Below are 13,236 nucleotides of genomic sequence, written 5' to 3' on the forward strand. Positions count from 1 at the left end.
CCAAGTTGGCGTTGCATAATCTGCAGACAGTGAATCAGCTATTTTTGAGGAAATGATGTGCAAGTATGAAATATTCCAACACATCCTCACTCCCAGGTCGGCCTATGTTGACGTTATGTCAAGTCCTGTGTCGGCTTTTTCCAACGCAAGGGGGGGGCCTTAGCGTCCATTTTCAACGCAAGGGGGGGGCCCTTAGCGTCAATTTTCAGCTTTCCGGGATGTCCATATGCTTCTATGGACGCTCATGGAAGCACGGCGTTCGTTTGTGTCGGCTGCCCTTAAAGGCAATGTGAGCGTCCATTCTCATTGGATAACGGAGAATTGTACACCCGGAAGTAAGTATTCCCCTTACTGTCGATTGATTTTACAGTGATATCTGCACTACTCATCGACTAAAAAACACCAGATTATCCTTGTTAATTACACAACATTGATTGGTTTAAATTGTGTGCAATGCTTTTGTATTTTTCCCCTTCGATTCGGAGAAACAAATATTTTTTCGGAGTAAAGGATGGCAGAAGACACTACACTACCCAGAATCCCCAGCTATCGTTTGGACTACACCATGTGCTCTGTTTGACAAACCCCGTGATAGTCCTCAAGCTCTGTGATTGGAGAGTGTGCTCCGAGGGTTACGCCGAGCCTCGAACGGCATACTGTCCAAAACTGGATTTGAACGGGACCACCGCGTCCCCCCCCCTCCCCCACCCCGTCCCTAGAACTACACATGCTGGCTATTCTGTTTCGCAACATGTTCTCTATCTATGGCACGTCTCTACTGGGAGTTGTAGTTTTAAAAGACGTTTTCGTATTTCCCATAATAAGAAGTTGCCAGTATTGAACTGTGTACATCCCTGGAGGTTTAGGGGATAGGAAACACTCACATTTAAAACATATAATTAATAAATGGGTGAAAATTGCTTGTTAATGGGCAGCATTAATATATATATACACACATACCAGCTAAGGTCAGAAGAGCTTTATTTAACAGCTGGTCTTATGTCTGTGACCCCTGTTGTTAATTGATAACATTACATTACATTAATTGATAAGCCTGAAACATGCACTTGTCAAGGTTCAGAGGCACATTTTGCAAATATGGCAGTAGCCATCGATCAGCTTAAGATAAGATATACTTTATTGATCCCAAGTTGGAACATTTGCGTTACATCAGCATGTGTAACAGTTGTATGCAGTGGTGTTTATTTGTAAATCATTTAGTATAATCACACAAATTCTGTGTTTTATATTCAACAATTCTGTGTTCTTTATTTATTGATTGTTCAATACCTGACAAGGCCGGAGATGAAATATCTACATACATCTTATAAGAGTATAATACATTATGTATAATATCAGTTAAAATAAGTGCTTCAACATAGTTAACATTGCTGGAGGTATGCACAAATATTGATAGATGTCTTGTAATGCACTATTGAGGAACCTGCGACCCAAGTTTTTCATTCAATGCATAACTACACCATAGTTGTGTAGGCCTATATGATATGTCAATAAACCTTAGAAAATCTTGAAATCTTGAAAGGGATGTGCAAAATAGTCATTATATACAGTCTTTAATGAACTATTAGTAGAGAATAACGAGTATTAATATACTTTATAGGGATCCTATTAATATCTAATAATACAAATAATGAAATTCAATAACATGCTTTAACCACTAGGTGTCCCTTTATATCAGCTGTGCACCTTTATGGTGTAAATACAGCCTATCTACAAATTGGATCAAATATAAAAGTCAGCCGAATTAGTGTTGATACTGCAAGGAGACGTATTGTGTGAAAAGAAATGTAAGATGTTGTTTAATGGCTGATATATTTATGATCCACGTCACGTTTTCAGTTCCTCATGTTTGTCTAGAAGTCTTCTCATCAGGGCTCTATAAATACAGAACTACGGCAGATATGTCATATTTAATGCAGCCGAACCGTGTATTACAATGCCGGTATGTGATGACTTTCAAAGAGAAAAGCAAGCACACTCGGAATAAAGTATTATTATTATTATTTTAAATGTTTTCGGTCTGTTTCCGGTATTTGTTAGTAGGCTTGTTTGAGACGCGTTGCGGCTCGCCTCGAAAGTAGACGAGAATCGCCGATCGCAGCCGGGGGAGGTCTCAAAAAGCTCGCCTGAAGTCGGACAGCTCGGAGTCCATGCTCGGAGTCGGCTTCGTCTTCTTCTTCTTCTCTCGGTTTTTTGGCGGATTGCAAACAACTTTAAGGTGCATACCGCCACCTCCGGAGTCGGCTTGACTCGGTTTGCATTTATAAAGAATGCACACATGTGTTTAATCGTTAATGTCAGATATGTACTAAGTAAATACATTTGTTCCTGCTCCAGATTAGATTCAACTTTATTGTTATTGCACATATTACAGGTACTGAGACAACGAAATGCAGTTTAGCTTCTAACCAGGTGCAACAAGCAGTAAAGTGAAAAGTAATGTACACAATCTACAGAATAACATATAGAATGAATTGAATGATGAATAAACAGTGAGGGCTATGAATACACTAGATATACACAGCAGCCTGAGAGCAGTATGAACGTGTGTATGAATATGCTAAGATATATAAAGTATAAAAACGGTAAGCAGTGCAAGTATAGTATAAAATATATAGATATTCATTTCATGATGATAAATATTGTGGAACAATGATGAAAAATGTGAATGGAAGTGGCGACGTAAAACTGACACAAAACAACAACAACAATATTTTGCCAGCCAATTGGAGAGTTTCATCACCAGCACGTGGTAAAAACCACCAATGAGCGCTCAGCTCGAGATACCAGCGAGCCGTTTCCCATCAAGCATTTCGCTTCCGCAGCCCGTGGAGAGCAACTGCGCCAACTCGCCTCGCCTCGCTCTCAAAGCTGCGGGCGTCTTTGTCCCGCGAAATTTCAAAGTCTCATGTGGGCGGGCCTCCAGAGCAAGTCGGACAAAATGACTAACCATCATGCAACGCACTAGCAAGACGTTGATCGCAACTGCGCAGGTCTGCGCAGGTCTTGCTTGTCTCAAACAAGCCTAATGACGATGTGCTGTGAGATGTGAGACTGGAATTGCACAGGGGAAAATAACGTATCTTTAGATGCGGATTTTGTTAAACTAATATGTTTGCGCTGTGGACCAACACTATACATTGACGGGGAAGGGGGTAGCAATAAAGATAACACCATTAAACAGTTACACAACATAACAGAAATAATATCGATAGCAGCGTCCCTAGCAACCACCTTGGTAACAATGAAAACGTTATGGACGCAATTTCCTGAAGTAATCTTCGTAATAACTAGCAAACTAAAGATCATGTACATCCACTGCACACATAATCTGAAATAACAACTCATATTTCTCGCATCAAATGACATCAAAACGCATTTTAATGGCCAAACTAACTTTTAAATAGGCATTTTACACCGAGAATAAAACGAAGTTCGGCCATGTTTTTTTTTTCTGTAGGGAGAAATTTGAAGATCACGTGACGTCAAACAGAGCACATGGTGTAGTCCAAACGATAGCTGGGGATTCTGGGTAGTGTAGTGTCTTCTGCCATCCTTTACTCCGAAAAAATATTTGTTTCTCCGAATCGAAGGGGAAAAATACAAAAGCATTGCACACAATTTAAACCAATCAATGTTGTGTAATTAACAAGGATAATCTGGTGTTTTTTAGTCGATGAGTAGTGCAGATATCACTGTAAAATCAATCGACAGTAAGGGGAATACTTACTTCCGGGTGTACAATTCTCCGTTATCCAATGAGAATGGACGCTCACATTGCCTTTAAGGGCAGCCGACACAAACGAACGCCGTGCTTCCATGAGCGTCCATATAAGCATATGGACATCCCGGAAAGCTGAAAATTGACGCTAAGGGCCCCCCCCCTTGCGTTGAAAATGGACGCTAAGGCCCCCCCCTTGCGTTGGAAAAAGCCGACACAGGACTTGACATAACGTCAACATAGGCCGACCTGGGAGTGAGGATGTGTTGGAATATTTCATACTTGCACATCATTTCCTCAAAAATAGCTGATTCACTGTCTGCAGATTATGCAACGCCAACTTGGTTTTCTGCTGATAATCCAAAACAGGAGTAGACATTTCCCTGTCCATGTTATTTATGGTTGAAGTGGGAAGAGTGACTAAAATTAATAATGAAGGAAGATTATTTTAAAGAGAAACTGTGCTATTTAGCTGGTGTTTTCAGGAAGTGAACTTAATGTTTATTCAACAGATAAAGGTGTCAGAAGAAGCTGGCTATAAGCGCCATTTTAAATATTCTGCCAGTCAACAATTTAAGAATAAAACTCCACATCTCATCCTGTCAAATCACAATGCAAATTCCATGTTCCACCTCATGATTGAGTCTTCTCCTATACTGTGGCACAGTAGTTCTCATACCCCTGGAATGTGTGGGATGAAAATATTATATTAAGTCCCTAACTTTGTGTTAAGATCAATTGAAGTGACAGAATTCCAATATATACGGTGCTTCTCATTAATCACAATGCAGAGTCCTTGTGTGCAAACCAAAATATATCATGATTCAACTTTGGGCACCATCAGAGAGCAGGGCAGAAATAGATGCAAGAGTTCTCGAGGGAGGGGGCTTCTGCTGCTTCAATGTCATTAAAGCAGTTTGAATGTGTGGACTCATAGTCCAAAAGAAAAAAATCAGACAACCTCGTCTTTAATTACATTTATAAATGAGTCAAAGAATCAAATACAAGTGGTCAAATGTGTTGCTGTTTTGAACTTTTTATCTTAAAGGTCCCCTATTATACTCTTTCTCAACAATATATTATAAGTCTCAGATATATACAAAACATGTCTTTAAAGTGTTTGGCTCGAAATACAAAACAGATTATGCATTGTAGCATCCCATGAACCCCTCTGTTTCAGCCCTGTTCCAAAAGTGCTGATTCTGTGTCTGTAGCTTTAAATGCTAATGAGCTGCTGCTGGCCACGCCCCTCTGAGAGATGATTGGTTTAAAAAAAAAACAACACAATGATGCTCGAGGAGGAGATTCATGTGATAAGGTTGGCGGGTGTTACCTTGGTTGGTTATTGGATAATGGTTGCACCACCAAAAAACATTGTGACATCATAAAGTTGCCAAAATCTGATCAGCTCATTTTCAGACAGGTTTTTATATAAATGGATCTGGACAAAAAGAGAGTGAATCTCTCATCCGGAAACTTTCAGAATGTCTTAAAAACCGAGGGGACACACATGTATGTATAAAAGGCATGGAAAAGTGGATTTTGCATAATAGGGGACCTTTAATTGTTCTCTAAATTCTTACTATAATTATGAGGGGAAATTAGGTTCTTAATGCCATTTTTTACAGATTATATTTTCGGCGTCACACATACTGACATTGCCCTCTAATGATGACATCAAGCCCTCTGTGTTGGTGGACCTGTGCTCTCATTAATGGCCTCACTCTGCCATCCATCTATCTGTGCCAGACAGTGTCGGAGCTCATTTTGGCCCCATCTTTCTGTCCAGGCGCTCTGTTATTTATAGCCGCCTCAAAAACAGCATCACTCATTGTTCATGGTGACAGATTAAGACAGTGTCCCTCTCTCTCGCTCACACACTCAGATATTAAAGTTTGTCCCCTGGATTACATTTGTCTTGTGGACATGCTGTAGGGATTGTAATAATGCTTTACATGTGCGGATCCTAAGAGATTTCCAAATATTGAACAGAGACATTTTCAAAGACTTATTTGTGTTAATGAGGAGGGGATCTTTAATGATCACAACATGAGAGTTGGCTAGCTTAGCGTAACAACTAGCACATAACTGCGTAATCATGTTTGTTGGATTACACAAATCAAATATAATGTAATAATTCCAAGGTTTCTAGCGTACTCCAACGCAGATTTTGTAGTTGCACTAAGCAAGGCTAGCTGTTGCTGGCCATGCATTTAAAGAGATAATCTTAAATCTATATTGATCTTCCCATCAAGCTAACATAGCTTAGTATAGGCTATGCTAATGTTAGCAAACTTTACCTAGATATTCTTTTACACACACATACGGGTTTTGGGCCGAGGGCGACACCGTACTTCCGGTATCCGCCATTTCACGCGAGGGGCAAGCAAAATATCATAGTCTATTGCCTTAATCAATATAGTCAACTCTAAAATACCACATATATGCATTGGCATGATAATATTATTGTAACAAGTGGGGTATTCACCTGGTGTTTCCAGAAATTAGACGTAGATGCAGCCAAAATCGACCGAAGGCCACTTTCGAGGGTCGTAATTCCAATTCCATTGTAAGGGCAATCGGACAACCCACACAGCTCTAGTTTACGCTGGTAACGACCTAGAGCACACCCCTCAAGTCCAGAGATGTAATCCGAAGATATGCAGCGATTTCTTCGGTCGTTAATTCAGAAAAAAAACCTAGTGCGCTCTGCCTGGCAACGTTAGCTAGCTGTTTATATTAGCACTTCCAGGATTTTTGCACCTCCAGAAAAATGGCGTATTTATATATATATGGCGTGCGTTGCATTGTGGGTAGCTCGTGACGTCACTGTGTGTGAAATAATTGCTCTGTTCACTGAGCAAACTTTATTGCTCCTCATTACTTGTACTACTGTAACACAATAGCACTTATTATGAGCATTTACTAAAGTGAAGTAGTCTTACTTTAACAATCTTAAAACACATTTTTAAAGATGAAACACTTTGAATAAAAAGACAATGCATGAGGCAAACTGCAGTTATATGCAGCTTTCACCTCCACCAACACGTATCATTGAGTTCTTAAAGCTCCTGTTTTCTATAATACATCTTCTGAAATCCCCGATTTCAGGAAACTGGAACATGTAACACTAGGTTTATTCTTTGCTTTTAATTTGCTGCATGCAATTCATGTATATTCCAGAAATGAATGTGTCTAAAAATATTCTCTACACTGTGGTTTGAAGTAGTTGCCTGTTCTAACGTGCACATCAAAACTGTTCAGGGAAGAAGAAGAAGGTGTTTTTGAGAAGTGTCAGCAGTTTCTCATAACACTATGGCCTTCTGTTTGATGATTTGTCATAAGCTGTCTGTGGTGTTTACATGTGTGTTTGACAGAGACAGAAAACTCTACCCTTTGTGGTATTATTGAGATAGTTGAACAATCCTTTGTGTTGTTAAAATCTTTAGACAGTTGTCTAAAGCAGATCTTATTGGACGATAAAAAATCACTGTTGTTTCAGACACAAGACTCTCCATTCCAGGATCAACAGGCTCAGGAACAGCTTCCTATGTTTTTACTCGGTATATCACATCACTTTGTTAGATGTTGGTGTGATGCTAAACTAAATTGTATTGAAACACTCTCTGTAATTAAATAGTCTGATCTATATAGTTTGTTTTCACAGAACATTACACTGTGACAATTCTAAGAGCATGTCATAATATACTATGACATCTACATACATGATGTATAGATCTGAGACATGCTCTAGTCTAATATGACAATTTGTTCACATTTTTTGTACAGTCTTCACTAATATGTTCAACTATTAGATGTTTTAATAAAGTATAATGGGACTTTTTTTTGCTTTTTTTCAACATGTCTTTTTTTATGTTCTTTCGACAAGCTAGCTATATATTGTTTGCATATTTTGGACATACTATACTATGTTGTGTTTCTGCATATTTGCAACATAGTATGCTATTTTTTTTAATTGAAGTATGCAAATATATTTTAAAGTTATGGCACAAGACACATTACCAGCATGTATGCGCACTCCCGCCTATACCCGTGTGCACGAGCAGCATACAAGTGCGTCTCTCTCTCTCTCTCTCTCTCTCTCTCTCTCTCTCTCTCTCTCTCTCTCTCTCTCTCTCTCCTCTCTCTCTCTCTCTCTATCTCTCTCTCTCTCTCTCTCTCTCTCTCCTCTCTCTCTCTCTCTCTCTCTCTCTCTCTCTCTCTCTCTCTCTCTCAAACTTTAGAGTGATGATCAACAACTAGCAGGCTGCCAGGTGCCGCTCACACTGAAACTCGCCTCTTTCCACTGAAGGAAGTCGAGCTCCGGAGACACTATGGATTCAAAGAGAGTGGACACCATCTCTGGCCGGGTGGATGCTGCTGCTTCTCCACCTGGTAGGACAGTGGTCGCATGTGTTCATTTGTTGCTGTTTTGCCGCTGTTCGGGCTTGCATGGAGAGAACGTCAAGCCAAACTCCTTGCATACAAATCACAAAGTGTTGCCTTTCTTAGCGGTCAAACACACGTACCTGGTAAATTGCAACTTCACGTATGTGTGATTTTAGGAACAATCCTTAATTCGGCTTGGTAATATCGCCTAAACATTTGATTAAAGTAGCGGTTTCACTACTTCTTAAATGTTAGCGTTAAGGCTAACTTTAACTTGACCTAGTAGCTTCATTACTTCGCACTGTCCTTAACGTTCACTATACAAACAAAGACTGAGGATGGTGTTTGCTTTCTAATTAAATTCAGTTAAAGAAATGTACATTACATGTAAATGATTGAAGGTTGATGATGACCATTACCTCTCATTTCCATTGAAGATGACATTTTTGGGCGTTATTACATTGAGGTTTATTGTAATGGAGATTGGCTTGATGTTCTTGTTTTTCCAAAGTTGAGTTTGCATGCTGACCATAGACATATAGACTTTTGCCTTCTCTTGAAAATATAATGGTTGATGTCCTTTTTTGGGCGTCTTTTGTCAATGTGTCGTCAGGGTAGCGGCGACTTTTCTTCATTTCTGTTTATGCTGGATATTTATCCCTGCAGGGCATCACCATTTTTCCAAAGTTGTGTATGGTTATGTAATCCATGGTCAAATATATATATAGTTATTGTTATACTGCATCTGTAGCTTACAATTAGTATGCAGGAGAGTTTGGATTCCCCATGTGGTAATTGAATTTAAATTGGCACATGGGCATCAGGGGAAAAAACACCATAATAGATTGAGCAGCATAAATCCTCTCATGCCCCCTACACACTTCTTGGCTGGACTCCAGGATAATATTTGTTTACACACCTAATTGGCTCCTCATTATTCTTCGTTAAGGATAGGAGTCTTCTGGATTTCCCTTCAATTGTGTGTCAGGATTTAGATTTCCTGTTTCCCATGGCGTGAAGAATGGGAAACGACTGTGGGTAGCTGCTCAAATAACAGCTTTTTGAATTATACAACTTGTACCAGTTTAGGATAAAATGCAGACAAGTGCACCTAAACAAGCTGAATAATTCAGATTATTATATTATATTACCAGAAGTTTTTTTAAATTCTGAAAGGTTTGATGTTTTCACGAGTTTGCCTCCAGTGTCTCTTACTTGATGTTATTGGCACTCCTGACCATTTTTCTCATCGTCATGTGGTTAGATGTTAGGTATGGTGGTCTATCTGTTCACTGCTTTTGTGCAGTGAAAACAAATCAAGTTATTTTCCAAACTATTCATTCTTTTATCCTTCCTCACTCTCTAAAACCCCCACCACTTAGTTCCCAGTGGGCTCCTACATCATGATCCCTCCCAGAGGAAGCTTAGAATGTCCACAAGGCCACAGCCACCCAGCCGTGAGTTGATCCTCCCCAGAGCTGCTTCTCTGTGCTGTGATTCCTTGCATCACTGCTTTGGAGAGCTCTCTCAGATCACTATTGCATCTTGTGTTGTTGCATGCCTGCGGCGCCCCCCCCAGACATTTCTCTCCTTTAGTGTCCCTGAGCCTCACAATATGGTTTATTGTTCCGGTTGAGCTACTTTCAGCACCACGGCTAGCTCCGAAATGATTGAGCTGTGTTCATGAACAACAAACAACAAAGTGATGATGAATGTCCTCTTCTCATTTGTGTCAGTATGAATGATCATAGTACATTATGTATCATATTGTATGGCCTCGGAACAGTGCAAAACAACATTAAGCAGTCAAATGTAAACAGTGAACATTTTACCATAGCTCTTGAGTCAATGCTTCATTTACCCTGATTTGCATTTAATTACTAAGTCTTATGTTTAGCAAGCTAGATAATGTCTTCCGAAAGTAATACACTTTGCAGTTATTTGCACTTTTACTAAGCCATTTGGGAACAAGAAGGTATGTCACTTTAGAAATACACCCACTGAGAAAAACATCTTTGTGAACTAAACAATATTTAGGACAATTGGGTCAGGATTTTAGGACGGATGCAAAGCTGATGGTAACTGCGTCATGTTCTGTGGTCATTTTCTTCTTTGGATGTCTTGTTGGGTGACACGATTGTGCCAAGCTGACACCATTTTAGGTGTGTGTGTGTGTGTGTGTGTGTGTGTGTGTGTGTGGGTGTGTGTGTGTGTGTGTGTGTGTGTGTGTGTGTGTGTGTGTGTGTGTGTGGTGTGTGTGTGTGTGTGTGTGTTGTGTGTGGTGTGTGTGTGTGTGTGTGTGTGTGTGTGTGTGTGTGTGTGTGTGTGTGTGTGTGTGTGTGTGTGTGTGTGTGTGTGTGTGTGTGTGTGTGTGTGTGTGTGTGTGTGTGTGTGTGTGTGTGTGTGTGTGGTGTATGTGTGATGTGTGTATGTATGTGTGGTGTGTATATGTGGTGTGTGTGTGTGTGTGTGAACATTGTCCAGCAAGGGGTCTGTAGATCACATTGAGGCAATGGTATATATTGAATAAAACTGCTCCAAATCTGTCAGACAGCAGAACGGTGTGTACGGTTCTCAGTGGAACATTTTGACAGTGTGCAGCTCAGATCTAGATCTGAAGGTTCCTCTGTCTTTGTTTCAGCAAAAGATGTGCCGTTTGATTTGTCTTGCAAATAAACTATACTGTGCCTAATAATGTCAGTGTGACCAAGATATTTCATACAATTATTGAAATGCTTCCAGTGTTTCCCCTAGGTTTACTGCTTTAATAATTAATGTTATTGATTAATGCATCAGTGTTTTTTCGGGTCAAAAACTTAAAATGAAAGTGTTTAGTTTATTTAATAAAAGAGCACATGTGAAAAGTGACAGTACATATAGATTAGTTGCAATTTGGTGCTATATATATATATATTTAAAAAAAAGTATATATATTTTTATTTTATTTTCGTTAAACACCTTAAATTTCAGGGGGGGGCACGGGGCTCCGTTGGCGGGGCGCCCCTCCAAGACAATGGTAGGGGAAACACTGGCTTCTTCCTCTACCGTGGGATGGATACTGTAAGCTACTTTTTTTAGTTTAGCCTCTAAGAGAAAGGCACCCTACACATACAGTTTGTATGTTTAGGGCTTTTAATGTGAAAGGGAAATCTTATTTTGTGGGTGACAGAATTGCTGCCTGAAAGCAAGGATTATAGGGGAAATTTAAACGTGGTATTATTTTACAGCCTTTATAATATGGAATTGACATTTACTTCATAATGATTAGTGTTTGGAAAATACTGAATGTACTATTTCAAGGACAGAGATGCACATGATAACTAAGGCCCAAGTGTATAACAGTTTATATGGCGATACGATGTATGATTACCTAGTAAGAGAATCATGACACACTGTGATAACGATTACCGGTATTCCTCCATCTTGTGACTGTGTAACTCCCTCTCTTGTATATCAGCGTGTGAAGGACACTATTCGAGGAACTCATTGTACCAAATGCTCTGTATGTGATGACTACTTCCATTCTTGCAAGGATAATAAATGCATGGATCCTGTTTTGAAACTCAAGCTGGTGACCACTGAGATATTTCTAAAGCAATGTCCGACATAAACCAGATTGTTTTGGACTGCCGCTATTGCAATTATGGCTTTATAGAAGTCTGCTTTTTGACAGCATGTGCTGCTTATTTGTACTGTTAAAAAATACAGGTAATTGTGTGAATTCATCGATCATTATCCTTCAGATCTGTTTTCCTATTTTTGTATCCACTTCGCTCCATAAATAGATGAAACTTGGGCAGTTTGACTTGTGAAACAGCCAGATTTAGCACATCAGATGGTTTCAAAGACAAACCCCCTGCTGTGAAGTTAATTGTATTTCTTAGCATCGAGATGGATCCCAGAGAGAAGTCTTTGTTTGTGAGCAGACCTGTGTGCTTCCTCTCTACCTGTCAATAAAACTAGCGCTTGGTCAATTCCCGGATGAATTGCACCACGAACTTCTTCGCTCGTCTGCTGGGCACCCTCCAGCAGATTCTGTTTATTTATCAACAGTAGGGGGGGGGGGGGGGGGGCATGGACCATCTGCTTTGGGACTCTGGCCAAAGAAGAATGAGGGAAGCAGAAGTGGAAAGAACAAGAGTTTACTACAGGGGACGGAGGAGGAGATGGAGAATACAGGGATGGATGAAGAAGGGCAATCATCGATGCTATGGCAATAACTATAAGGAAACACGATATTTATTTTGTATTTATTATCATTGCTTAGGGCTAAAAGAAGTGGCAAGTCTTCCTCTTGATATTTCCAGCCGCGGGCTTGTTTATTCCGCACATTCACTCCAGACCTCTGAATGCCAACTGGGTCTCCTCAGCATGCCAATGCCTCTTTGTTTGTTTGTGCCAAGGTAATATTGAAGAGACTCCAGATTCCCTGGTGCCTGGAAAAATAACATTAGTTCACCTTGCTGTCCAGAAATTGGAAAGAAGATCATATTTCTCTAAATTGCTACACACAAATATGTTTTTTATTGCAAGTCAAAACAATGAATGACTCTTCTCAGCCCACATCAGGAATAATGTGTTGGAGTTCCTCATACTTGTAATATGTTTACTTTAGATGTTTGTTTTGATCTCGAGTCCCATAGATATTTGATGATGTTCTTTGTAAAGAAGTGTCAGTGAATTTCATGTCTGTATCTCTTTGTCGATACCCAGTGAACCTGCGAAGAAGTGTCCTACATTTCGTAAGAGCAAACATTTTCCACCCTGGAAGGAAGATAGAGAAAAGGCTTTTTGGATCTTAAGGCCTCTGAAAAATGTCAATTTGGTAGCGTGACATTTTAATTGAGTGTTGCTCTTATTTCATCTTTCTCCGTTTTGCTTTGAGATATCCTTAACCTTAAAATATTACTTTAGTTTATCAACTGCTTTTGAGATATGTTCCAACTTTGTCACATCTCACCCTCCCAACGTTACGCTCCACTGTGCCTCATTAAGCTCCAACATTAAAGAATGAGTCGTCTGTCTGTCGGCTGGCCCTTTCCAAGGAGTTCTCGATGAAATGGTGTCAGAGCTGAACATCACACAGGCCATATGTGGAAGCAGGC

The sequence above is a fragment of the Gymnodraco acuticeps genome, unplaced genomic scaffold, assembly GCF_902827175.1.
Source record: "Gymnodraco acuticeps unplaced genomic scaffold, fGymAcu1.1, whole genome shotgun sequence".
NCBI classification, from domain to species: domain Eukaryota; kingdom Metazoa; phylum Chordata; class Actinopteri; order Perciformes; family Bathydraconidae; genus Gymnodraco; species Gymnodraco acuticeps.